At 46.3% G+C, this 26,094-nt stretch overlaps 1 long non-coding RNA gene across 1 annotated transcript; it reads right to left on the reverse strand.

Annotated features, from left to right (window-relative positions):
- Window positions 1-201: 201 nt before the first annotated feature.
- On the reverse strand, window positions 202-10,278 carry LOC125945823 (uncharacterized). The gene is made up of 2 exons (XR_007467146.1): window positions 9,955-10,278; window positions 202-413 (listed from the first exon to the last, which is right to left on the reverse strand). It is a non-coding gene; the product is annotated as an uncharacterized LOC125945823 (long non-coding RNA).
- Between the last annotated feature and the right edge of the window lie 15,816 nt (window positions 10,279-26,094).

The following is a 26,094-nucleotide window of genomic DNA, read 5'->3' on the forward strand; positions in this document are numbered from 1 at the left end:
ATTGCAAAGACGGCATCGGCAGCGTGGCGTTTCCACAACACAAAGTTGCAGCTCCGGACTGCTCAGCATGTGTGGAATTGGTGGTAAAACCACTTGGTGTTGTTACAGACCAGCACCAGGTGATACAGAGCGTGCCGTTGACTGCACTTTGCAGGGACTCACGAGTGCCCAGGGCACCAGGCAGAGGACACGATGGCGACGTAACAATGAACAAAGGCGTTTATTAATTTAATCGCCGCGGAGCAATAAGTTCTACAAGCTTCCCGACTTCAGCACTTTACTTGTGCGGAAGTCCGGTGGCAGGGGCACCTTAAACGCCCAGGCTTTCGCCGTGGCTTTGGCAGTGTGGCACAAACTGTTCAACATACAGGCCAGCTGTAACAGCGTGCAAAGGACTCGCACCCATCATCCATCTGCAAAAAAAAAAAAAGTCACCACTGCACATACAAACGACGCTATCACGTTTACAGGGGATAATAGCAAAGTTACTCGCTGTAGTATAAAGCTCGGCATCTCCATCAAAGACTATCACGCCAAGCTTATGTAAGATCAGCAACAACTCTGTCAGGCTGCCGTCAGTGCCCACACACATTGCCATTGCACCATCGTCTGTGATCGTGGTTCCAGTGGCTACACCTCGTTGCAACAAGGTTTAAAGGTGCACTGTACCATGGTGGCACCTAACCTCGCACCTTGCACAATCGAGGACGAGGGTGCAGGGGCGTCACTGTACCTCGGAGAATTGAGGGCTTAGGTGCAGTGCACCGTGAATGGGTGCAGAAGGTGCAGAGAACTTTGGCTGAATCGAAAAGATCTCAAGTTTCTCTGAACCTATCGCGGTGTGCCGCACCTAGGCCCTTGATTCTCCGGGGTGCAAGGCAAGGTCTTGTAACAGTGCACCCCAACCAGCTTCACCTGCACCTTTGTTTTTGGTGCCGTGCACCTTTTCTGAATAAAAAAAAAAAAAAAACCCTAATAGTGAACCAGATATCTGAAAACAGCTATTTATAATTTACAAGCTGCTCAGCTGAGCCGACGTCCAGTTGTGAACAGCAATCCATCCTGGTATGAAATATAAACCTTTTTGTATGGGGGGGGGGGCACGCAAATCTGACTCGAGAGTACTATTTCATTTGTCTGCACCACTAGGAAAGAAAAAACGAACACAAGAACCTTTTTTAAATTTGAACAATTTTGAGGTCTTCTGTGCCAGACCATGAAGGGGCCGATACTGTAGGTCGGACAAAGACGACGGTGACGAAGTGGCCAGAGGCGCACGACAGCCTTGCATCTGTCGCCGCTGCTTGTCTAAACCTTGTATATAGTAATACTTCCTCAATAAACGTTATCCCCATAACAATGTAATTATGAGGCATGCTTAGTGCAGGACTCCAGAATAATTTTGACCACCTAGGGTTCTTTAGCAGCACCTAAATCTAAGTACACGAGCGTTTTAGCATTTCACCCCAATCAAAGTGCAGCTGCCGTGGCTAGGATCAAACTCGTGACCTTGAACTTAATAGTGCAATGCGAATAGCCACTCAGCTACCACAGAGGGTTTTTTTTATTAAATGAACAGCAAAAAAAAAAAAAAAAATGAACGTGGCTTACAGAACAAAGCACAGTATAGTATGGGTAAATGAAACTTTTTGAAGCCCAAGGTACAACCACAATAAAAGAACCCGTACCAATTAAACTGCATTCTGTTAGAGGAGGGAGATGCAAACGTTGAAGGGAATGTTGGATAGTAATTGTTTCTGCAAGAATACATAAAGGGTCCCTGAAACAATTTGTGTTTTATGCCTAAACAGAGTATTTCTCAAGGAATGCTTCCTCACAAACATTCCGTGTCAGTGAACTATAAAAAAAACAGGCATTTATCGTTAGGACCACAAATACACAACAAATGCACTTACAAACACCATTTCAGTGGTCTGATTGCAAATACAAGCGCAGAAAGTAGTGCAAACGACATTGCTGGACAGTATCGCCAGCAGTCCCAATGGTGTGACCTTGGTGCGGCAGCCCCATCCTCTTCCCTCGCAGCACCGTTACAGTATTTTTCGTCGTCGGGTGCCTCACTCCAAAGCATGCACTGTGCCAGCTGCTCGTCCCCCTTGACCACATTTTTGCACAACTAGTACCACGAACGCAAAGTACCCCCTCGTGCATCAACAAAACCATTGCCATAACAGCAGGGTTAAAGAAAAATTTTCTCAGAACCATGGCCTACCAAGCACCAAGGGAGAAACTGGCGCTTGTGGCGCAATTCCCGTTTACCGGGGGGGGGGGGGGGGGGGGAGGATCCAACCTCACATAGCCAAGCTTACGTTGTGCCAGAAGTTAATGCTACATCTAATTTACAAATCAATTCCTTTATTACGGTGATTGAAAACAAAATTATTGAGCAGAGAAGATGATGTGGTGCAGCAAAGAGCCTAATAGCTTTGCAGGGATCCGACTACATAAATTTTCAACATCGGCAATTTAACACCCTATCTGCCACGCTATTATCCCGAATTCTGACCGAAAATGCCGAAATTATTTTTAAAGACCCCTGTTGACAACATGTCTTAATTCCTTGGAGAAGAACTTGCTTCTCCGTGCGCTGTCCCGTGCAGTGTTTGCTGCCATCTACCAAAAGCCCGACAAAGCACTAAAACAAAACTAGGCTCATCCATGGCATTGCTAGAAAATGCAAAGTATCGTTAATGAGATGAGCTCATCCTTGGACATTTTTACCATAACCGTAAAGATTAATCCTGAACGTCCAAGGCACAGAAGGGGTTAATCAGTCATTTTTCCCAACTTTATTCCTTGAAATAAGAAATTCCCCGACTTTTCCAGGTCACTGGACACTTTGGCGATTGCGCAAAGGAATCCAACTGCAATAAGAATGCTCCTTCCGGGAGTATAGGTCCAATAGGCCAATCGTCAACAGCAGTGCTCGCTCACGTGACCTCCATATGCAAACATAGTGATATGCTCCACTGAGGAGCAACGATCACATGCCTGTTGAAGCATTCCAAGATAGAGCGATGGCCAATGTGCTGTTGAATTACGTGCGCGAGCAAGACGCGGGACTTGTAATACAGATTTCACAGACGATGGGCATTACTACGATGCCTGTGCACAGTGCAGTATGCTAAAAAGCACAATTTTAAATGAGTATGGATGCGTCACGCAAGCTTACGGAGTTATAGAAGTGGACTTAAAGTATTGGCAGACACATTGTGATTGAATTTTTTTCGATTGGTGGCTCTGAGCATACTCATTTCCCTATGAAGCATCAATCCCTCGAGTGCACAAAACACCTAATTAGAACACCTTCTAGTGCAATAAATTCAAAATGCTTGCCAAGCGTAGCGCTGCTTCAGACTTGGAGGAGAGACCATACTTAACCAGAACCGGAGATGGTGTTCACGTGCCACCGCACACCACTAATATATGTTCACAGTATCACGACTGTCCCACTGAAAGCCGAGTGCATTCGCCGAGTGCTCGATGGGATACAGGATGCAAGAGGGACTTCCTGCCTTCCTAGAACAGCAGCAGTCCATGGAACACAAGGTTTTAACCTTTCAGCACCACTGGTACCGATACGTTTACGTGCTTCTGTCCCGCCATATTCTCTTCCCTTTGACAGATAGGAATGTGAGGACCACATCATGAGAGGGTGCGTCACCTCTGAAAACACCCGACACAAGTTAAAGGGATAATATTGAGAAAAAATTAAGCCAGTTCCACGCTTGTGAAATCTGATGAAACAATGGAGCTTTGCAAGCGTGGGTGTATAGCGTAGTGGGTATGACGGTCGCCTTCAGACCGTGGGTACCCGGGTCAAATTCCGCTTCGCCACAAAGTTTATATTGTTTGTTTTTTATTTCTCTTTTTTTTCTCTCTCTCTCGCGCGCTCATATTCTTTCTCTCGCTCAGAGCAAGCTGTATCACAATCGTCAGTACAATCCAACCATTTGGTTCCCATAAATGCATGTTCTGCAAGCGTGGGTGTATAGCGCAGTGGTTACGACGCTCACCTTTCGACCGTGGCTACCCCGGGTTTGAATCCTGCCTCGCCAAGAAAGTTTTGTTTTATTTATTTCTCTCACTCTCTGTCTGTCGCTCTTTCTTTCTCTAAGCACCTCCTCTCTCACCACTCTCCGACCACCTGTGGCTGGCGCTGATCAACGCTTGGCATGGTTCAACCTTGATCTTAAACAGCTCCGCTGTTAAAAGAGTTTAGGCTGCAATTGGTGAATTGCCCTGAGAGAATACTTAAATAGCCACTTTACCACAAAAACAGCCTTGGTAGCGCGAGAAAGAAGCAAGACGGCTGGCACCGCCGCCACCTTTAGAAAGGTGTGCACCAGCTCTATGTGGTGTCATCAGGTTTGATGGAGGCTTATCAGGCCTAGTTATTTTTGGGGGGGAAACGCGAGCCACACTGTATTCTAAAACAGCCATGGATGGATCTAAGCAGGTTTCAATAACTTTTATAATGAATCACAAGAGCCCAAACATGAGAAGAGTCTGAAATACACAAAGCCACAGACATACTGGCACTGAAATTTTGGCACAAAATTCTTAAAATGTAACTTTGACCTTCATTTTTCCTATTAGTAATCAATGTCTCACCATGAAATTCCTAAAAATAGTTTTGAAATACTTCATCAGCCTAAATAATTTTGGATTTCTCTTTAGTTTTCCTTTAACCGATGTCGAATGCAGTTAAGTGCAGAATGAAGACAGGAAAAAAAAAAACATTTGGCAGCATGTCGCCAGCTTATAGCAACACGGTCATTGTCTAGCCTCCAACCACTGCACTGGGCTGACTGGTGCACGCTTGCAAGTGGCTTCTGATCTCATGTGACTACCAGCTCTGGTTTTGGTGACACGTACAGCCTCTGGCTTCACATTCAAAGCCACACAGCACCTGGCATGCATTTTAAACTGGTTGCATCAGAAGTAGATGTAAATAATTATTTGTTGTGCTGTTAGAGAACTGAGGCTTCGTACGAAAATAATAGACAGCTTTAGTTTAGTGTTTTTATGCTCCGCTTAGCTGCTGAGTGGAGCGGAAGTGCGAATGCGCATGCGCCCTCCGCTTAGCTGCAAGCAGGCGAGCAGAGCGAGAAACGCGGTCCGCTTACGAGGTGCCTAAGCGGAGTGTCACTGTTGTATTTCGCTAGTGAGGGTGGTCGGTGCACGCGCCCTGTCTTGCGTGTGCATCGAGGCACCTTACATCGAGGCACTAGTCGTGTCAGCACGAATAACTTGTGTAATACACCTCCAACGTTTAAGGAAATAAACTGAACACAGCTAACAAAAACGTCGCCAGTGCATTGGCATCAGAAAGGATTGGATTGGATGCGGAATGCAACGTCGCTGGCTATCATGTGGCATTCACCAAGTCGATGCTTCATTTTCCACTCGATAAAATGGACCAGTAACGCATTACAAGCGGCTGTATAGATACTTCATGAACGAATAAGTTATATATATATTCGTCTTACCTTTCAAAAGTGACAAAACGTTTTTTTTTATTTTGTTTCACTAGGCTGAATTTGGCCAGAGGGCGCAGCAACTACGGAAGGTCCACTCCGCTAAACGTACAACTAAAGCATGTGAATCGCCCGCCGCTCCCCTGTGGTTTAGCGGGGCACCTCGGAACGGAGTGGACCGTAAAGACGCTCAACTAAAACACACTAATGTGTCGATAGCTACCTAAAGTAATAAAATAAAAGACAAGAAAAAAAAGTCTTCATGTGAATATTCCTTTAAAAAGGCTGGCTGTATGCACTACATGGACGTGCATATTTCACTTGAATGTGCGAAAGAGATTTTGTGCTTACCGATTCATGGTTATTGCTCAAGTTTCACAGTAAGATCGCATTTTGGAGTCCATGTCGTTCAGTGTAACACTTAGCACAAGTAATTGCCTGGTTTTTAAGAAAAAAAATATACAATGTTGCCCTCGTTTATGGGGATGCAAGCTGCTGCCACGACAGAAAACAGTCGTTCAGGGAGGGTTGCGACCTGTTCCAGATCAGCAGGCAACACGCGGCCCTTTTCAAAGCCTCCCTGCTACACCTAAGCCTTTAGCAGCGTTGATTGCGTTTACCTTCCGGGGGCAATTTATAAAGGTATGCCTTGTGTATTTTCAAGGAATGGAGAACCCATCAAGCTGAATGCAAGTAAAGAAAGAGAAACACGACAAGAATAGAAGGCGCAGACAAAGCACTAAAAAAGAAAACTACAAATTAGAGGCTTTCTGCACGTGCCTCCACCATTTGTTCCTGGTAGAAATACAAATAAAATCAGACAACGCGACGACACTACACGTAAAGGGATGTTGGCTGGTCCAGAAACTGGCACTGCAAACAACTGCACAGAGCCAAAGGGGGCACTGGCTGAAAGCACAGACGCAGCGCTTGGCCAGACCAGCCGTGGCACCAGGCTGGGAGTCTCGGAGTGCAAAGCCCGTCGCCGGCGAGACCCCAGAGAGAGACCGGTTGACCTTCAATGAGTACACCACTTTGCAGAAGGGTGTGCAGAAGGGGGCATATAATGGACAAGGTTAGGTTAGAGGAAGCGAAAGGTGCCACTGGGTTTAGTGTTCCCTCCGACCACTATGGCCTGCAAGTGCGCTCCTGTTCTCGGGAGGCACCTAGCAGTGTAGGAGGGCTGGTTTATTCACAGGATCCGAAAGGAACTGAAGTGGAGTCGTTGGATGAAGTTTGACCACATTGAGCTCTTTAACGTAAGCCCAAGTTTAAGCACATGAGTGTTTTTACATTACTCTCCAGTCCCAATTATTTTTTTTATATTGTGTTGGAGTTAGTGTGAACTGTGGTAACTGTATCTGTTCCTACTACCATGCTGTATTCTTTGTTGTCGTTTTATTTCAGTTATTGCAATCTATCATCTCGTGCCTCCTTCTCTTTATTTCCCTTTTTTTTTCATAACATTATTGCCTTACATTTCAATTCCCTTCTTCCTGAAGAGTAGGAAGGTGTTGTATGTATGACTGTACATATGATCACATTCACAAATGATAGACAAGAGTGCAGCGCATGTTTCTTTGAGCTATGCATGCAGGTCAACTGAGTGAGCCAGTGCATGTCATGATGCAGCCAAAACTGCGTACCAAAACCAATACTGCTTCGTAGGAACAAGTATTATGGTAAATTTTTTCAGGACACCGTGATGTTTCCAGTATTTTTTCTGAAGTTTAGAAAGTCTGGACCATCACTGAACGCATGAAAATTCATCACAAATGCGTCGGCACTCTTTTCGGGCATTTCACAAAAGCATGTCTGCATTTGGCTTCCATCATATTGCAGTTACTGCTGCCAGAAATCAATGACCTCATGCTCGACACCAGCGCATAGTGGCCGCAGTACCACTGCAGCAACTATGGTACCAGAAAGGCTTATAGGCTTCAATCACAAGTGTGTTCAGTGAGAATCAGGCTAATTAATGATGGTGATTGCAAGATACCATTATTTAACTTAACCTAAAAGTCAAGGCAAAATCTCGTACTCAAGTGTAGCCATCTGCACCCCCTGTGTCTATTAGCAAGCCCAGAAGAGTGGTGTGCGTATTAATTGAATTTCGATCACGCGTGCTTGAACATTGCCTTTGAAAAGGAAGTGATGTGGGGAAGGAAGAGGGCAACTAAAGAAAAAAAAATTGCCAGTTTCTTCTAAGAATCTTCTACATGAATACGTCACAGCTAACTTCTATGGTGGGATAAGTTCCTGTCACTCATCTTCCCTATGATACAATGGGGCACCACCCGGATAAGAAAAAAATAAAAAATAAAACTGATACAAGATTCTACTTAAGACGACATTCACTGAAGCAGACAATTTCGCGATGCACTATTATTTTGCTACGACTACAGTGCACGCAAATTAAGGATTTCCAATACCGAGGAGTGCAAATTTCAATAAGCCACCAGAATTTCTCAAACATCACAAGGTAGCATAATAAATTCTGGCTCAGAAGTAAAAATGCTGTAATATTTCATGGTCTTTCACCTGGAAGACACGTCACCAGGAGTATCAATCATATTTTACATTTGCTTTATTAATTGTCACAGCATTGCAGGGTTTTTCATAACATTAATGCACGCTAGTGTGAACGCAAGTTCCTGCTTTTTATTAAACTTAGCTGGTCCCCAGTAGCTCCAGCGGCATCTACTCCCATAGCAGTTCGCGTGCGTTCCATGCTACAGTACGAAGTACGCCCAAAAACGATAGCGCCGTGCAGTAGTCTTTCCATAGTTTCAATATTGGGAGACGTCGGTCGATGCGATGCCTTTATTTCCGAGCAGCCGCCCAAGTCAGAGACGAAGCACCGCACGAGACAAAAGATGAGTCGTATGTACAGATGACGACGACGATATGCCCAAAATGCGCTCACACTAACTTCCCCCCCTTCAGGAAAGCGGTCAGCAAGACTGCAAGCTAGAAAGGGTAGGTACGGTGAATGTAGGGTTTCAGGCGAGATACGTGAATGATTTCCGTAGTACAGCGGCGGCAGTCAGTAGCTGAGCTGACAGGAGTGACGTGGTAGTTAACGGCCGAAGTTCTTTGCAAAACGGTGTAGGGGCCGAGATATCTGTGGAGAAACTTTGCACAGAGGCCCGGTGCGTGAACAGGTGTCCACAAAAGAACATCGCCTGGGCGGAACGAAGCAACGCGACGCATCATAGTGAATTTTCCTTTTGTCCTGAATGGTAGCGGTGTTGACGCGGGCAATTTCATGGCAGCGAGCGATGCGAGCAGAAAATTCTTCAGGAAGAGACGTGGATGGAGCAGCAGGTGCTGAAAGGAGTGTAGTGTCCAAGACGAAAGACGGTGCACGACCGTACACAAGGAAGAAGGGACTGTAATTGGTTGTACGTTGGACGGCAGTATTATACGCAAACGTCACGAAAGGTATAATGGTGTCCCAGTTGGTGTGATCGGGTTGAACATACATTGACATCATGTCAGACAAAGTTCGAAGAAAATGCTCTGTAAGACCATTTGTTTGCGGATGGTATGCTGATGTGGTCTTATGGGTGGTGTCAGAGGCCTGGAGGACTTCACGAAGCACATGCGAAAGAAACGTCTTGCCACAGTCACTTAGGAGGACACGAGGTGCGCCGTGGCGCAAAACGATAGCGTGCACGAAAAACTCGGCGACTTCTGAGGCAGTACCAGAGCGAAGAGCAGCTGTCTCAGCGTACCGCGTCAGATGATCCACTGCGGTAACGATCCAGCGGTGACCAGCGGGCGTGAGTGGGGGGGAGGGGTCCGTACAAGTCTATGCCCACAATTTCGAAGGGGGTGGACGGGCATGGTAGAGGCTGCAGAGGACCGGCTGGAAGGGATGCCGAGCGTTTTCTGTGTTGGCATGACGCGCAGGAGCCAACGTATTTGGCGACAGAGGTGGAACGGCCCGGCCAGAAACAACGCGTTTTGATGCGGTCGTAGGTCTTATGAAAGCCCAAGTGGCCAGCCGTCGCGTCGTCGTGAAATGTACAGATGACGACGACGACGTGCCCAAAATGCGCTCACAATATCATTTTCCATGCCAACAAAACCAAGCTTCCGAAGAAAAAGTCAGGCGTAGCAATAACAGCCTAGAAATAACATGAACTGACCACGGTAGCTAATCACAATAAATGGAAAAAAAAATTAAAATAGCGTTGTAATTTGTGAGCAAGGACACGATCGACTGCAGTCGTATCTGCCGGCCTTCAGTCACGATATTACTTCACAGTACTTCAGTTTCAACTCTGGCTAAGAAAACACACGAAGAGCGCACAAGCACATCGAAGGAAGCAAATTACAACGAACAAATCACGATTTGCTGTCGAGGTATGTACGATGGGGTAATGCCGCTGTAAGGTTCAGGAAACTTCTGCGCAACAAATGCGGCTTGCAGTTCGTACCAACTTACCTTCGCACCCGCCAGCTGTGAGTAGTCGGCGTTGTTGTACGCAGGACGCAGCAAGCAGGTTCAGAGACGCGCACGCCGTCACATTTTTTCGAAGTTTTCGTCAACTTTCGCAGTAGCTTCAGTGCTTGCAGCAACCTGCAGCATGTGAAGCCACACCGGTTTCGCGGGCATGAGTGAACTTGCTGTCAGCTGCTAAAGGACTAGTCACTGCAGAACTACAACAACAAAATTGCTTTAAAAAACACATTTTCAGCTGAAAAATTGCACAAAAATTTCTAAAATTTTACATTGCAAGTTTATTGGTTCAGTTGATAGCTTTAGAAAAAAAAACATTGTTTTCTTTTTCTCTTCGGAGCTATAACCGCGCGAATTTTGAAGTTTTTAGTGCCTGGGGGTAGGGGAGAAGAATAACGTGACTGATTGGGCTAGCTTGTGTTGAAGTATCTTGCGTGAGAGCGCGAAAAGTTTGACAGCGAGACAGGAAAACAAATACACGAGGAGCTCTGGCCTTTTGTTGAAACTTGTGTGGCCTGAATCTTCAACATCATCAACAGTAAAACAAATATATCATCAAGTATTCGATATATTATCAAGTATTAGAATCTTTGCTGATGACTGCATGTTATACAGAGCAATAAACAGTCTCGACGACCACCTGATCCTTCAAGACGATCTCAACATTATCTCTATCTGGTGTAGCATCTGGCTCATGACCCTAAATACTAACAAATGTAAAATTATTTCTTTCGGACGTAAGCGTGACGTTTCCATTTTTTTCCTACCACATACAGGGAGACGAGCTTTCCCGGGCACCATGTTATAAATATCTTGGCGTTTACCTTACACCAGGCCTCTCCTGGTTTGAACACATCACTGCTGCGTGCGCGAAAGCCTCAAAAACTTTAGGGTATCTACGACGCAACCTCCGTCATTGCCCCTCAAACGTTCACAAATTATCCTATTTAACTTTCGTCCGCCCACAACTTGAATATGCCTCATCTGTTTGGTCCCCTTCCGCTCATTATCAAATTAACATGCTTGAAGCAGTTCAGAACAGAGCCGCCCGTTACGTTTCATGGAACTATGACAATCATTCAAGTGTGACTCAACTTAAACTTGATCATTGCCTTCAACCATTGGCCATCCGCCGTCAAATGTCTCTCCTATGCTTGTTTCACAAGTACGTCTACAGCAATAAAGTAGCCTCGTTACACCTTGAACGCCCCCTTTTCACGTCACGCAGGCTACATAATCACCCCAGCTTCACGCGCATCTTTGGCATTACGAACGCTTTTAACATATCCGCACTTCCACAAGCCATCCGCATGTGGAATGATCTTCCCGATGATATCGCCTCTGATAATAACCTTAACATATTTCGCCAGAAGCTTGAGGTACATATTTTCTGTTAAATAGTGCTGTAACATGGTCTCGTCGTTTAAGTTCTTTTTGTTTATTTTGCGATGTGTTGCGTTTTTGTTAGTTTTTTTTTTTCTTCACTTGCACTCAAATGCTCTTTTAATGCTTATTTCGGAAACGTATTCTGTTGTGCAGTATTTTTTTTTCTTCACTTGCGTTGGAAACTTGTTTTACATTTTGCAATTTACTCTGTTGCGTTGTTGCGTTTTGATGTTCACTTGCATTGTAACCCTGTTCTATACTCGTTTGCTTGTGCTTTCATTGTATTAAGTAAACCCGGCCCCCTTACTCAATGCCCTTTGGGCCTGTAAGGTATTTTTAAATAAGTAAGTAAATAAATAAATAAATAAATAAACAAACAAACAAACAAACAAATAAATAAATAAATAAATAAATAAATAAATAAATAAATAAATAAATAAATAACTTGTTCTGTAATATGTTTCTGTCACGATGTTTCTTCTATGTTGCAGCTCTGCCGAAAGGTCGGACAACAATTCTAGAGTAGTTTAAAGAGGAAAATATGTTGCGCTTTGTGGTTAACAGTAGTTTTATTTGCGTGTCCCGAAATATGGGGACTGTGGGTCCTAATTACATGACGGCAGGTTAAAACTGCGGGAAAAAACGAAGACAAGCGGAAGGAACATGGATTGGTTGCCGTTGTGGTGCATTCGGTGCAAGCAGCGTTACGAAGTTAGTCTGTAGAAGTCTCTATTATGTTATGTACACATGTGTGAGTGACGATGTGGTCACGAGCCTGGGTTCTTGCTTTAAAGAGCCTACGCTTTGATTACCAAGATTAAACAGGTGGCAATCTGCACTCGTGGGGTATTGTGTGTTCCTTCCACTTTTCCTCGTTTTTGCGCGCAGTTTTAACCTTCCGTCAAGTATGAAACCAACTAGCCGGCAAGAACGTTGTACCTAATTACAACTTTATGAATTTCTGGAAAGTACTTGAGTGATAAAGAAATCCGTGGCGCTCTAACTAGAGAAAAAAATTAATTATGGGGTTTTACGTGCCAAAACCATGATCTGATTATGAGGCACGCCGTAAATCCCGGCCACGGCGGGATCGAATCCACCGTGGCCGGGATTCGATCCCGCGACCTCGTGCTCGAATCCCGACTACGGCGGCCGCATTTCGATGGGGGCGAAATTCGAAAACACCCGTGTACTTAGATTTAGGTGCACGTTAACTAGAGAACGACACAAATATTTCAGACTCGGAGACACCGAGTTCTTCGCTAATAACAGCGACGGTAGCGACGTTGAAGCTGACAGTGATGATTGATGACAGCCACGAGAACCACGACCACGAGACCAACACAGTCTCCAAGTCTAAACTCTGCGCCCAGCAACCGCGACCATTCTGGCTGGACTGCTGTAGGAACTGGCATCAGACGAATACCCAACCTAAATTATTTACCTATATATGGCGTCATTTTATAACAGCTCGTCCTTAACTTTCGGGCATTGTATTTAGAATTTCATGCAGCAAGCGTGGTTTTACGTAGGGTCATTTTATCACAACGCCGATGTGCGGTGGTAGTGCTTTAAGATGACCAAGATATGCGAATCTTGTGAAGGAAATAGGCCAAATGAAAAATTTTCTGTCTTGATAAAGCACTTGCTTCATTCATGGAAAGTAACGATTCCTTTTAGTACAGACAGTATGTTGTGTTGTGAACATTACACTGAGCGGGAAATGTGCAGAAAAGGAAGAGGTAGGCCAGACAGATAAGATGGTATAAGTTGCGCAGTTTGTGCCTCGTACCAACAGCATAGTTCTCACAACTAATGTCTAAGGTTGTCTTCAACATGTTTCTCTCAACTCCTTTTCGCACGTTGTTTGAGCTGATTCAGGGGTGGGACTGCACAAAGTCATTTTGAAGCAATTACAGTACCGCAAGCACGCGATAACAGAGAGGAGCTGTTCACCGAGATCGCGACGCGCTTCTAGAGCACTGCACGGGTTCGGGCTTACCCGAAAGCCCGGGCCCGGCCCGGGGCGTGGGCCGGGCCGGGCCAGGTAGGGCAGTTTTTTTACGGGCTTGGGCACGGCATGCGGTTTTTGACCCGGGCCCGGGCCGGGCTCGGACTTTCTGGTGGTGTGCATGTAACGTGCAGCGAGTTATCCTCGCGCGTTTTGACTCTGAAAAACTTGTTGCCCCGGCGCAACTGGAAGCTAGCAGTGCTACTCCCGTGTACTTCCCTTTTCTTCTTCCGTTGTATTTTGCGGTGTTTGAGCAGAATGTAAAAGTCTAGAAAGACCTTACCTAAATTATGAGGAACGCCGTATTGTGGCACTCCAGATTTATTTTGACCACCTGGGTTTATTTAACGTGCAGCCAATGCAAGATCGGGCTTCATAGAATACCTACGAACTTGATCGACTTTCGTTGATTCTAAACTAAAATATTCATTACCTAAATCAATGTAATTAATGCTTTCAGTGCGGTGCAAGCACGTTCGCGACTTGCTGATTATGCAAAGGCGACTTGGTAAAGCGATGACTGGTAAGATAATTCGTCAAGCGGCTGAAGTATGGCACCGCGTCCATCCATGATTGCACGCATGTTCCCAACTGACCGCCTAGCAGCAGCGCATTACGCTGCACCATGGAGGAACGAGAAGCTTTCTTTCTCCATTTACTCCATCCATGCGCTGCGCTCACGAACGGTCCTTTCTACGCTTCGGCTACGTCGCTACGGGTCATTACGTCAAAAAGAAGAACGATTGCAAGCAGCTGCCTGTGTAATCGATACATACGTGCGAGCCAGAGGGCTACAATGCGCGTCAGAGAAATCAGAGATTATACGAGTCTGGAGAGGCAAAGGGAATCGTAATGTCCCGACGGACCCTGCCCTTAAATTGGAAATCAGCATTGCAAATGATGCAATACCTGAGAAGACCACAATTCGGGTACTAGGCATGTGGCTACAATCAAGTCAACACTGCCAACACGGGCTTAACCTCATCAAGACGGCAACACAACAAGTTGCAAGAATGATGAAGCGCGTAGCCACGAAAAGGACAGGGATGAAGGAATCAGACACCCTTCGGCTGATCAGAAGTCTGGTGGTTAGCCGCTTCATTTACAGCTTGCCGTATTACCATCTAACGAAAGCAGAGAGGGATGCGATCAATTCGTGCTTAAGGAAAGCGTACAAGATCGCCCTACAAATTCTGCAGTGCGCCTCAACCGAAAAACTCATGTCTCTCGGGATTCATAATACATTCGAGGAACTGGCGGAAGCTCAACTGATAACTCAAAGAAGCAGACTCGCACAAACGACCACGGGTAGGAAACTCCTTGGCAGACTCGGGTATCACGAGCTCCTAGAAAACATAACCAAGCTAAACCCATCCCCACAAGAATCATAAACAGCATCAAAATGGCGCCCATACCCAGAAATATGGACCCAACTCTACATGCTGGCAGAAGAGAAGCCAGAGCTGCATCATACATTGAGAAAACGCACGGAGACAAACCAAAGTCCCGCTTCGTGGACGCGGCAAGATACCCAGGCAGGCAGAAAAGAGCGGTAGCTGTTGTCACTGACTATACTTGGGCAGAGAAATCACTAGCGCCTCCACTCGCAACGCCACTATCATGGAAGCAGAAGAAATTGCAATAGCACTTGCTACCAAAGCGACGGAACCAAACCAACAACAAATAACCATCCTATCAGACTCTTAAGCGGCATGCAGATGCTACCTCAGGGGACGCGTATGCAGCGCAGCCTATAGGATTATACGAGATATAAAACCCCGAGCCGGATTTCACCTTTTATGGGTACCCAGTCATGAGAGAATCAGGGGAAACGAAGAGGCTGACAGAGCAGCTCGTGCGCATGCTACGCACCACGGGTGCTCACAGGACGCCTCTGACGACCTGATCCTGATTGACCAGAACTACTCTGCAATTTTAAACTATCACGGAGGGAATAGAGTGAAACTACTACCCCCAGATAAGAATCTCAGTAAGGAAGAACAGGTTATATGGAGAAAGCTGCAAACCTATATACATATAACAACCTGAACATTCTCCATAAAATTCACCCTGAAAGATATACGGACACATGCCCATGGTGCGGGACCGCGCCAACCTTATACCACATCTCATGGGCATGCACGGCCCATGAGATGCACAAAAGACAAACACAGAAATAACAGAGCATACACAATGGGAGGCGGCGCTGTCCAGTTCACAGGAAGAGGTCCAAAGGGCCATCATCCGACAAGCAAGACGGCGCGCGGAAACCAGTGGGGCCCTTGCCTAGGGGCTCCACCCATTGAGCGTTTTATTCTTCGATAAAGTTGCTAATCTAATCTAAAATCCATTTACTCCATCCATGCTCTGCGCTCACGACTGGTTGTCCCACGAAATACAAAACGTCTTGAAAACTTATCGGAACGGCTACAAACGGCTATAGACGTCTTGGTCTACGCGAAGACGTTAAACAGATGTTGTTGGAAACATTATGTAGCAGGAAGTACGGTTAATCAAATATGCTATTGTGTTTCAGCTGTGGTAACAGCCCACCTCTGGCGTCACCGGAGTAGACTTTGGTGAACGCCTTGAGAGCGTATAACTCAAGAACATTTTTAGATGTTTTTGTCGGAAAATGTGCGACATGCTTGGGCGTGCGCGTGAAAGTGAAAAAAATTTAAAATGCGCGTGCCCGACGCGCAGCGTTACATTCCGTGCGACTTTAACAAGCCATATGCAATCTGTTAACATCGCATCATATAGTCTTTCGCTGCTTTCCCCCTTTGGGTGAACAAGCAGAAAAAGCCTGCGGGGTTATTTGATTCCTTTCCGATTATTTCACTCGATGAGTCTGTCACGACAGTCAAAGCATGTCAAAGTTTAGAAAAAGAAAAAGAAAACGGCCGGGTGCACACGTGCGCGCCCGTTCAGCGTCCTTATCAGAGCCGTACCTTCCTTTCCCTTTGCGTGAACAAGCGGTGAAGAAGCCGGAATTGCGATACCAGCTATCGCCACCAACAGATCTGGCCGCGCGCAGTCGCAAACGTGCGCTCCGTTTGAGCGACCTGCTATCTGCTCTTGGACCACGTGTCTTGGACCGCACCAGGGGGGTACGCTGAAGTTTCCGCGAGCGATTCAAAGGGGGCCGTGCTCATGCTCGCGTTCGCTCGCCAGTGCTCATGCTTCTCTTCCCAAGTCTTTTGCTCACGTTCCGGCCTTGACCAGCGCCTGCAGATACGGTGCAGTTCCTTACGGTACGTATACGTTTACCTGCTACAACTTGCACGTCACTTTTGTTTTGGCGGGCCCGTGCTGGCGCGAAGTTTAGACTGGAATATATTTGCATGCATGGTATGTAGCAGAACGTTCTTTTGGGATCTGGAAGGTAAAGCCGGAGTTTCACATAATTAGTTGAATGATTACAGAAATTCTAGCTGCGTGTGGCCTTTAAGATGGAAGCAGTATGCTGCATTGTGTAGTATACCGGGACTTTGCTCTCTTGGGTTCTCCTCTGTGTAGCTTCCAGCACGCTAGCAGGCAGGGAAATAGTCTTGCATTGGTGTGGTAACTTCACTTATGGTTGGAGGATTGGGAAAACTTTTTGCGGCATGAGATTCGTGAGCCGACGTCCTTTAATATAGTGAGGTCATTCTATGATTAGTTAAGTGTTTAGGGTCCCTTTAGGAAGACAATGGGTTTATTGACATGTGGTACAATACCGCAGGGATATTGTAAGAGACACTCGGAAGGAGCAGTTGCCGGCCTTGTCAGGCTAAGCCCACCTGTTGCTACAACTCACCAACACCACTACTTAAATAAAAGTAGCCTACTCTTGTAAGAGATTTGTTTGCAAACAATCTAACTGCTAATGACCTACTGCAAGTCGTGTGTGGATCAAACCATTTGCCAGTTTAATTTCACTTAGCTTTTTTATATCATATCTGCAACATAATTCTGAACGTCATCCTACAGCATAAGATATTGAGAGAAAGTATTGCTTAAATTTATAAAGTAAATGTGACCAAGGTAAAACAACGGCACATATGTTGCTATTTGAAATTCCGAATCACACATCTTTATTGTAAATCAAGTGCGGCTTACTCACTTTTTAAAGACGATAGTCTTTCTTGGGGAACTTAAACGCTGAAAATTTGGTCTGTCTGTCTTCTGTCTGTTTGTCTGTCTGTCACCCGATTCAGCCACCCGGCCAAAGTTGGACCACTTGCTTACCGCCCACACTACTTAAACTGGTACGGCTGTTCATACTTGTGAACGTTATCGATCACAAAGTAAATATTACGCATATCTGAGGCGCAACATCACTAGGTAAGTATTAGGAGATGTGTTCATTTAATAGAAAATACATAGATACGTAACTCTAAAGACCCTAGTTTCTTAAGCTGCGCTGAAAATGCCATGCTATGCGCGCCGACGAACGACGTTTCCCGACTGCGCGCCGACGAGCGCCCTCTGCCATGGAGGAAGGAAACCTTCTGCACAAGCTCATGTTTCCCGATGTATTGCCAGATGACGTCCATGTCTCACGTAGCACCTCCTCAATTTTATCAATGCCAGCCACATGCGGCCGATTCAACATAAAGGAAGCGCTGTCTGAGGCAGGGCAATACATAAATGGCCGCTTGATGAAATAATGCGGTAAAATGAAATCTGTTCAAACAAACCTCCATTGCATTTATCATGCCAGGACGGAAATGGTACGAGAACAGCATCACGGGTGGCCGCGGATCAGACCAGCACTCGTGTAGTACGGCCGGCAGAAGAATATCGTCTTTCGACGACATTTGCAGCGAAGCACGCAGATACGCGGCAATTTTTTTTCTTTTGCGCAAACGCTTGTAACCTAAAAAAAACCCATATTTTCGATGAAATTTCCCATGCTTCTTTCTTAAATATTAATAATAAATGAAAACCACGAATAAGTTATGGGATTTCAATTGAAACGCAACCACCAGAAACTACAGAACTTGTGGTTTTTCGGTTATGACAGCGTAAAGATTCTAGTTCATTGCACAGCCTACATATGCACCTACATTGCTGCCAAGCCATTTTTTCTTCACTGTTGTATTACAGAGCGAACTTCTGTGGGCAGCCAGCGGTATCCAAGAGGGAAGGGACCTGGATTGCTGTGGTTACTGCAGCTACGTCTTACTTTCTGTGGTCACCTTTTCACTGTATTAAAAAAAAATTGTAGAATAATTCTGCATGTCGTTTAATTTTTAGTCATTATTGACTAATAAATAAGATAAGATAAACAATAAGATAATAAATAAATAAATAAATAAATAAATAAATAAATAAATAATAAATAAAGCGGCTTTATAGCCGCTTTCTCACAAGGTCAGGTAATTTTTTTTTCTGCATGTTATGCTCATTGGCTTTGGATGTGTATTGCACATTTGATATATGTTAAACAATTTTATGCAAGTTATTATAAATAATATATTGTAATGCTTCAATTTAATTTTCAGTTCTATATAGTAAATGTGTACTATGAAGCTAGCATACGGATGCATGGTATGCTGAAAAAGTGGCCAATAATTTTGCTTACCACGTCACTGTAGAATGACAATCTATAAATTCTGCTTTAAAACAGCTATAAAAGCCTGCATATTGTTTCTGAAGCCATTATACGTTATGACTTCAGGAACAATATGCAGGATTTTATAGCTTAATTAATAAACCCCCTTACAAGAATTTTGTTAGACGTCCCCAGAATTCTGTTATAATTTATAACAGAATTCTGGGAACGTCTAATAAAATTTTTAACTTGTTCTCGTCAAGATGTTTTATAAAAGCCTGCATAATGTTTCCAAAGTCATTATTACACAATTCTGGGAACGTCTAATACAATTCTTGAAGTTGTTCTTGTCGAGATGTTTATTAGCCAAGTTTTAGCGTAAGAGATAAATAACATTAGCCCCGAAGGAACTAAAGCCGTAACGTTAGCAGGGTTTACTGAAGTACCTGTAGACGTCCACGGCTAGAAAATGTCTTGACCAGGACAGCTATTAGACTTTTGAATTATCCGTTCAAGACATCTTTTAGACATCAAATAGCTGCCTGTGTGTTTCGTGGAGTGGCTGCGCTTCGGCTATAGTGTGCTAGAATACGGTTGAGTGGGACGAGTGGCTGGGGCGGCGCATGCGTTGCAGTGAGGCGCCCGACGCGGAAAAATACTGTGGCGGCGCTACGATAGAAGTGGATTGGGCCGCATCAAGGTCGCGCCGTTGGAAACTGCTGGCGATACTGCTCGGCAGGGTCATTCGTACTACTTCGCGCGCTGGTTTTTGCGTCCAGACCGCTCAAATGGTGTTCATAATTGCACATGACATGTATTTACGCCTTAATAATCAATTCCTTTCATTCTCTTCCTTATTTATTTTTTTAAATGCCGCTCGGTGATCTTTCTCGGGCCGGGTTCGGGCCGGTTTCGAGCCGGGCTCGGGCCGACCTCGGGCCTAAGGTAAAGGGGTGGCGGGCCGGGCCTGGCGGGTAACGCAGATTATTTCCGGGCCCGTGCCCGGCCCGGGTCTCGCCATAAAACTTTTGGTCGGTCTCGGGCGGGCAGCCCAACGTAAAAACGGGCCCGGGCCGCGCCCGGGCTGAAAAAATCGGCCCGTGCAGTGCTCTACGCGCTTCGACGCGTACGAGCAGTGCCGCACCGTGTGTGCGCATGGGCGGGCGTGCCGGCGCGGACTTGCGCGCGTACGCAAGCGTACGTGTGGTCTGGGCTTTAGGGTGGCAGCTAAACCTCGCTTTCAAGGGAGGAAAGCAGTGAGGAAGCGCGCCGTCTTCCGTCGCGCGCAACACCGGCCTCGCGGGCCTTCAAAGCAATCTGCGAGGGGGACAGAGTGCGAGTGCTGATAGCTTCGTGTGCGCTGTGCTTTCGCCGCTTCGTTCGCGTTGAAGCGAGAGGCAGCACGAAGGACAATTCGCTCGGTGCTGCCGCGCTTCCTCACTCTAGCATTTTGACAGTGAGTTTCCGCGGTCATCGAGTGAGAAGTGTTCATGTTTACTTGTGCGCGCGTGACATCATGCTTGTTAACTTAGTAAACGAATTTTTACAAGTCTAAACGCCCGATAAAACTATCCTTACTTCGTATAGCTGTCTACTAATTTGCTACCGCAATTGATAGATCACCTTTCGGCCGAACTGCAACTTTTTATTCCAAATCCAACATTTACCTCTTCGTGATAGATCCAAATGGCTCAGACCTCGCCTCTATGAGCATAAAAACTGACTGAAATACTTTTACGCTATGCCTGCCCTGGGGACAAAGACGCCCGCCCACTGAACCCGCTGCAGCGCGCGCCTCCCTAATATCAGGGTCCTTCAATACAGCTTAATATGTAGTTCGCTCGCAGTGCCCTCAGCCTATAGACTTTCCATTGTTTGGCGCCTCAGCTACGGAGCGCCGCGCCGCTCAGCCCACTCAACCGTATTCTAGCACTCTAAATACAGCCGGCCTGGCCGTCCCGATATAATACCGACAAAGGCCAGGAGTGGCCGCGCGCGTGCCGGCCACTAGCCGGAAGCGCCGAAAAGTCCGGTGTTATAAGCGCGAGAATTACGAGAAACAACGGGAGGCACAGTCGCGCGGTCCGCGCAATGTGAACGGCTGCATTCTGTTTTGGAGAACGAATCCGCTCACTGTTCGCGGCCACTGCGGGAGCACACATGCCGTAGCCGCTATGGCGCAATTTCGGTCCATTTTCTGTGTTCGGCTCACTTTGGCGCAGGAATTGGCGTTTGTATTAAAATGGCGCAATTGGCGCAGGAGTCCCACCCCTGCTGATTGAGTCTACATCATGTCCGGCGCCCCGTTGCTCCTTCCAGAATAGGTGGAGTGGGTGCCGCTAATGCAGATCAACCTGACATAGCTCGACGCCTACTCTCGCGTAACGGACATTACCCTGATGGACTACCCATTCGGACACTACCCTAATGGCACGTGGTCTGGGCCCACAGCGTGGAGGGCTATATGGCACCGCGAGCACCGCCACTCTGAATCACCTTGCCCCTCCAGACTGCCGCGTCCACTCATGAAGGGAGCTGCCATGACTGGCGCATAGAGGAGCATGCCTCTCCATGTGTGCAATATGACGAAGAGAGCGAGCACACTGTGGACGGCGCATAAGCATCCGCATCACATAATGGCAGCGACTGACGATGGTTTATGTGTACAAAGGCACGTTGTTTGACACAATATACTTTTCCTGAAGTCTTTTCTAATTTTTCTCACGAGTGCGTCCCGCTTATATTTTGTTATGGTTATTACGCCGGCGTGAGGTAAGAAAGAGTGGTGGAAACGGAATTCGCTATGAGCACTGTTGTTACTAAGTGAATAGGTGTTGTTTCTCATTGCTTTTGCCAAGAGATGGCTTATTGAATTACGAACCAACCTACGCCTTAACATGTTCCCCTTCAGTAAATCCTACGCAGTAAGTTCTGTATGGAGCGGCATACCTTCGTCTTCATGTGTACACGAGCGGGAATAACTTCATCGCGCAATGAACTCCGCACATCTCTATTAAAGGAAAATTTAGGCTCCGACACAGTGCTTCTGGAATCCCATTCATTCAACAGTAGTGGCAATTTTGTACCGTCCATTTAAAGCGCAAACTGCACCATTTTAAAACCTACGACACCTATCAATTAGTAAGTTCGTGGACGCTTTGGTGCGCAGCCGTCATGGGGAGTATATGCATCCGAGATTTTGTAATGACCGATAGATAGCGTCACTCGACGTGGAGGGATAACTTCGGCACGAGAAAAAGCGCAGTTCAGACAACAGATCCAGCAACAGCAAAGAGGCCAGAGAGATCAAAATTTAGCATAGAAAGCTTTTATTGGAAAAAGGCAGCAGAAAATGTCCCTAACAACACGGCAGCAGGACCCGATGAAATCCCAATACAGCTAATCAAAAACCTCGGTCCAAAAAGCAAGGCACTGCTGACTAATGCCATAGAGCAAGTGATTAGAACAAAGAAAATTCCCGTTGGATGACGTGAAAGCAAGATGAATCTCATCTACAAAGGCAAAGGAGATAAGGATAAGACGAGCTCGTACAGGCCAGTTACAGTAACGTCGGTGATATATAGAATGGCAATGCAAGCCATAAAATTAGAACTGTCGAAGTGGGTGGAGAAAAACGATGTATTGGGGGAACTACAGAATGGGTTCAGGCCAGGCAGACGCTTAGAAGACAATATGTTTGTACTAACTCAGTGCATAGAGATTTCAGTAGCTCAGAAAGGCCTTTATGGATAGCATTTCTAGATATATAAAGGAGCTTATGACAACGTAGACAGGGAATTGTTGTGCGATATTCTTCAATACGAAGGCATAGATGACGATTTCGTGGAGCTGCTGAGGGAGATATATAGAGACAACCAAGTACAAGTGGTATGGGAAGGTAGAAAAGGAAATGAAATGGTGGGAATTCACCAAGGATTGAAGCAAGGATGCCCTCTGTCACCATTGTTGTTCACGCTTTACGTCAAGGGTATAGAAAGACGACTGGAAAACAGCGAATTAGGTTTTGATTTATCCTACATGCGTAATGGACAAATGGTGCAATAGAAGGTCCCCGGACTGATGTGCGCAGACGACATTGTGGTACTAGCGGACAATAAAAAAGATTTGCAGATACTTGCGAATATCTGTGGGAATGCAGCGACAAATCTAGGCCTTAAGTTTAGCACAGAGAAATCGGGGATTATGATCTTTAATGAACACACGAGTAACTTCGTGGTGTCAATTCAACAGCAAGTAATACCCATAGTGAAGCAATATAAGTACCTCGGCGTACACATAAACGTAGGAAAGAATTACTCAAACAACCACCAAGATAATCTGAAAATAAAGGGGAAGCGGAATGCAGCAATAATGAAACACAGAGCACTGTGGGGCCACAATAAGTATGAGGTGGTGCGTGGAATCTGGAAAGGAGTAATGGTGCCAGCGCTAACATTCGCAAATGCCATTATATGCTTAAAATCGGATATATTGGCGGGTTTGGAAGTTAACCAAAGATCAGTAGGCCGGTTGGCTTTGGGAGCTCACGGTAATACCACAAATGAGGCAGTGCAGGGTGACATGGGCTGGGCCTCTTTTGAAGTCAGAGAAGCACAGAGCAAAATTAGTTTTGAAGTAAGACTCAGGAACATGGATGAAAATAAATGGGCGGCTAAAGTGCACAAGTATCTCTACATGAAAAGCGTAGACACAGAATGGAGGAAGAGGTCAAGGAAGTTGGCAACCAAGTACAGGATAATCGAAACTGCAAATAGACAACCAGGAGTCATCAGAAAAGTTGTCGCAGTTTCACCTGAAAGGCGAAGCATCAATTGCGATAGCAAATTTGGAGAGAGCTATACGGAGTAATGATATTAGCTTTATCAACGGTATAAACTTGGACATGCAGCAGAACCGGCAACGCGCAGAACTGTTGTCGACGCCGTCGGCGTTTTGCCCGCGTTCGCTCAAAATGCCTGCGGCGTTGGTGACTGTTGCCGGAGCCTCTGATATAAATAGGTACTTGGTGCCGCAGCTAAACGTCGCCTCCCTTCCCCCCCCCCCCCCCCCCCTGCGACCTTTCGTGCGTGAGAAGAAGGCGCGTTTGCTCTAAATATATGGTGATTGTAAAGGAGGAAAGAGACGCCTACTTCTGCAGCCCTTAAGGAAGCACGGCGCAGAACGCGCGTTTGTTCTCCGCCGTGCGTTCACTCCCCGTGAAAGAGCGCGTCCCTCGCGCCCTTTCACTCGCACATACAGCGTTCGGTGGCGCTGAGCCGTGCTCCCTCAAGGGCTGCAGAAGATAGCGCCAACCTTTCCCTTTCCCTCAAGAACCACTTATCATCGCGCGGCGACGATTTCATCTCCATTGACGTCATACGGAACCTCACGGCGACGGCGACGGCAACGGCGACGGCGACGCCGACGGCAGAAATCTGCTTTTGAGTGTCCATATAATTGCTATCGCAATAAAAGAAAGTGAAAGAAATAGAGACCGTCAATTGGATGCAAAGAATGGAAACAAAAATGACAATGGAGATTTACAAGAATGAGAAGAAAGAACTTAGAAGGGAAAATCTGTACGACAACACAAAGGGCAGTGCCTTGCTATTTGAGGCTCGAGCCGGTTGCCTAAGGACGAAAACATATCGGAACAAATATTCGGAACTAGATGAGACATGTGCATGCTGCAGTAAAGATCCAGAAACCACTCAGCACATCCTGATGGAATGCGACGGGATCCACCCAGCGAGAACCGTAGGTAACGTGCAACTCGCAGAAGCGCTTGGTTTCAAAGTGGAATGAAACATAAACAGATCAGCCGTAGAGATCAGTAAGAGACGATGGGAGTACTGGTGGAAAAAAAGCAGGGAAAAGATGGATACGACCTGATCTCTTAAAATCATAGGCAGCGGCACAAGGTAATTTTTTGAAAAAGAAAAATAATAATGAGAGGTATACAAAAATGCTAGATAAAGAACATGTATAGTATACCTGAATAAATCAAGCAGGCTAGGTGACTACTTGTCGCCGCCCCGTTTCAAAGGGGATGCCAATAAATCATCATCAATCATCATCATCATCATCATCACCTCAATGCCCGATCGTGTGTGCGCGCGCGCGCGCGCACGCACGCACGCACGCACGCACGCACGCACGCACGCACGCACGCACGCACACCACCACACCACACACCACACACACACACACACACACACACACACACACACACACACCACACACACACACACCACACACACACACACACACACACACACACACACACACACACGCGCGCGCGCGCACGCACGCACGCACGCACTGCTGCAGAAGATAGCGCCAACCTTTCCCTTTCCCTCAAGAACCACTTATCACGCACACACGCACGCACACACGCACACACACACACAGCGCGCGCGCGAGAGAGAGAGAGAGAGAGAGAGAGAATGGAAAAAGCAATGGCAAGGAGGTTAACTAGGCTGGGCCCAGGTGGCTGCCCTGCTGTGCATTGTGCGGGGTCCCTTTATTATGTTTCCAGAGCTGTGTAATCGAAACCAGCAGTCAGTGAAGTTCTGTCGCAATTTGTCGCAAAGTGGCCATCTTCTAGTTCAGTGGTGTAGCCAGGACCTTTTTTTTTTTCATATGGGGGGGGGGGGGGGGGGGGGGGGGGCTGTGGACGGAAGGTGGCAGACGGGTGTTGTTGCATGACGTTTCACGCCAGGTTTTCTGGTACACTGAAATCTCCAGGAGATGGCGGGGTGTGCAAGTTTGTGTTTGAGATATTGATTACGTCATGAAGCGAGCTTTTCAAGTCGTTAGTGTACGCATGGACTTTGACTCGTGGAAATCGCCGTGGTCGCACAGTCTCTAGCTATGGCGTGCTTCTGCTTGGCGCAAAGTCATGGTTCCACATTGCCGGCCATAGACGCTGCAGTTCCAAGGTATATCTACCTTGGTAGTTCTATGAAGGCAACATGCAAAAATGAAACGCTCACGTAGCTAAATCTATGTGTACGTTTATAAACTGCAGGTGTTAAAAATTCAATCTAAGCCTTTCTCTATGGTGTCTCTCATAGGTCGAGTATTGCTTTGGACTGTTAAGCCCCATCAATCAATACACTGACTCGGGGAGAGAGAAGATGAGGAATGACCCTTTCATGGCGCGCGCACTTCTTCGGACGCTCGAGGT

The sequence above is a fragment of the Dermacentor silvarum genome, chromosome 5, assembly GCF_013339745.2.
Source record: "Dermacentor silvarum isolate Dsil-2018 chromosome 5, BIME_Dsil_1.4, whole genome shotgun sequence".
NCBI lineage: Eukaryota > Metazoa > Arthropoda > Arachnida > Ixodida > Ixodidae > Dermacentor > Dermacentor silvarum.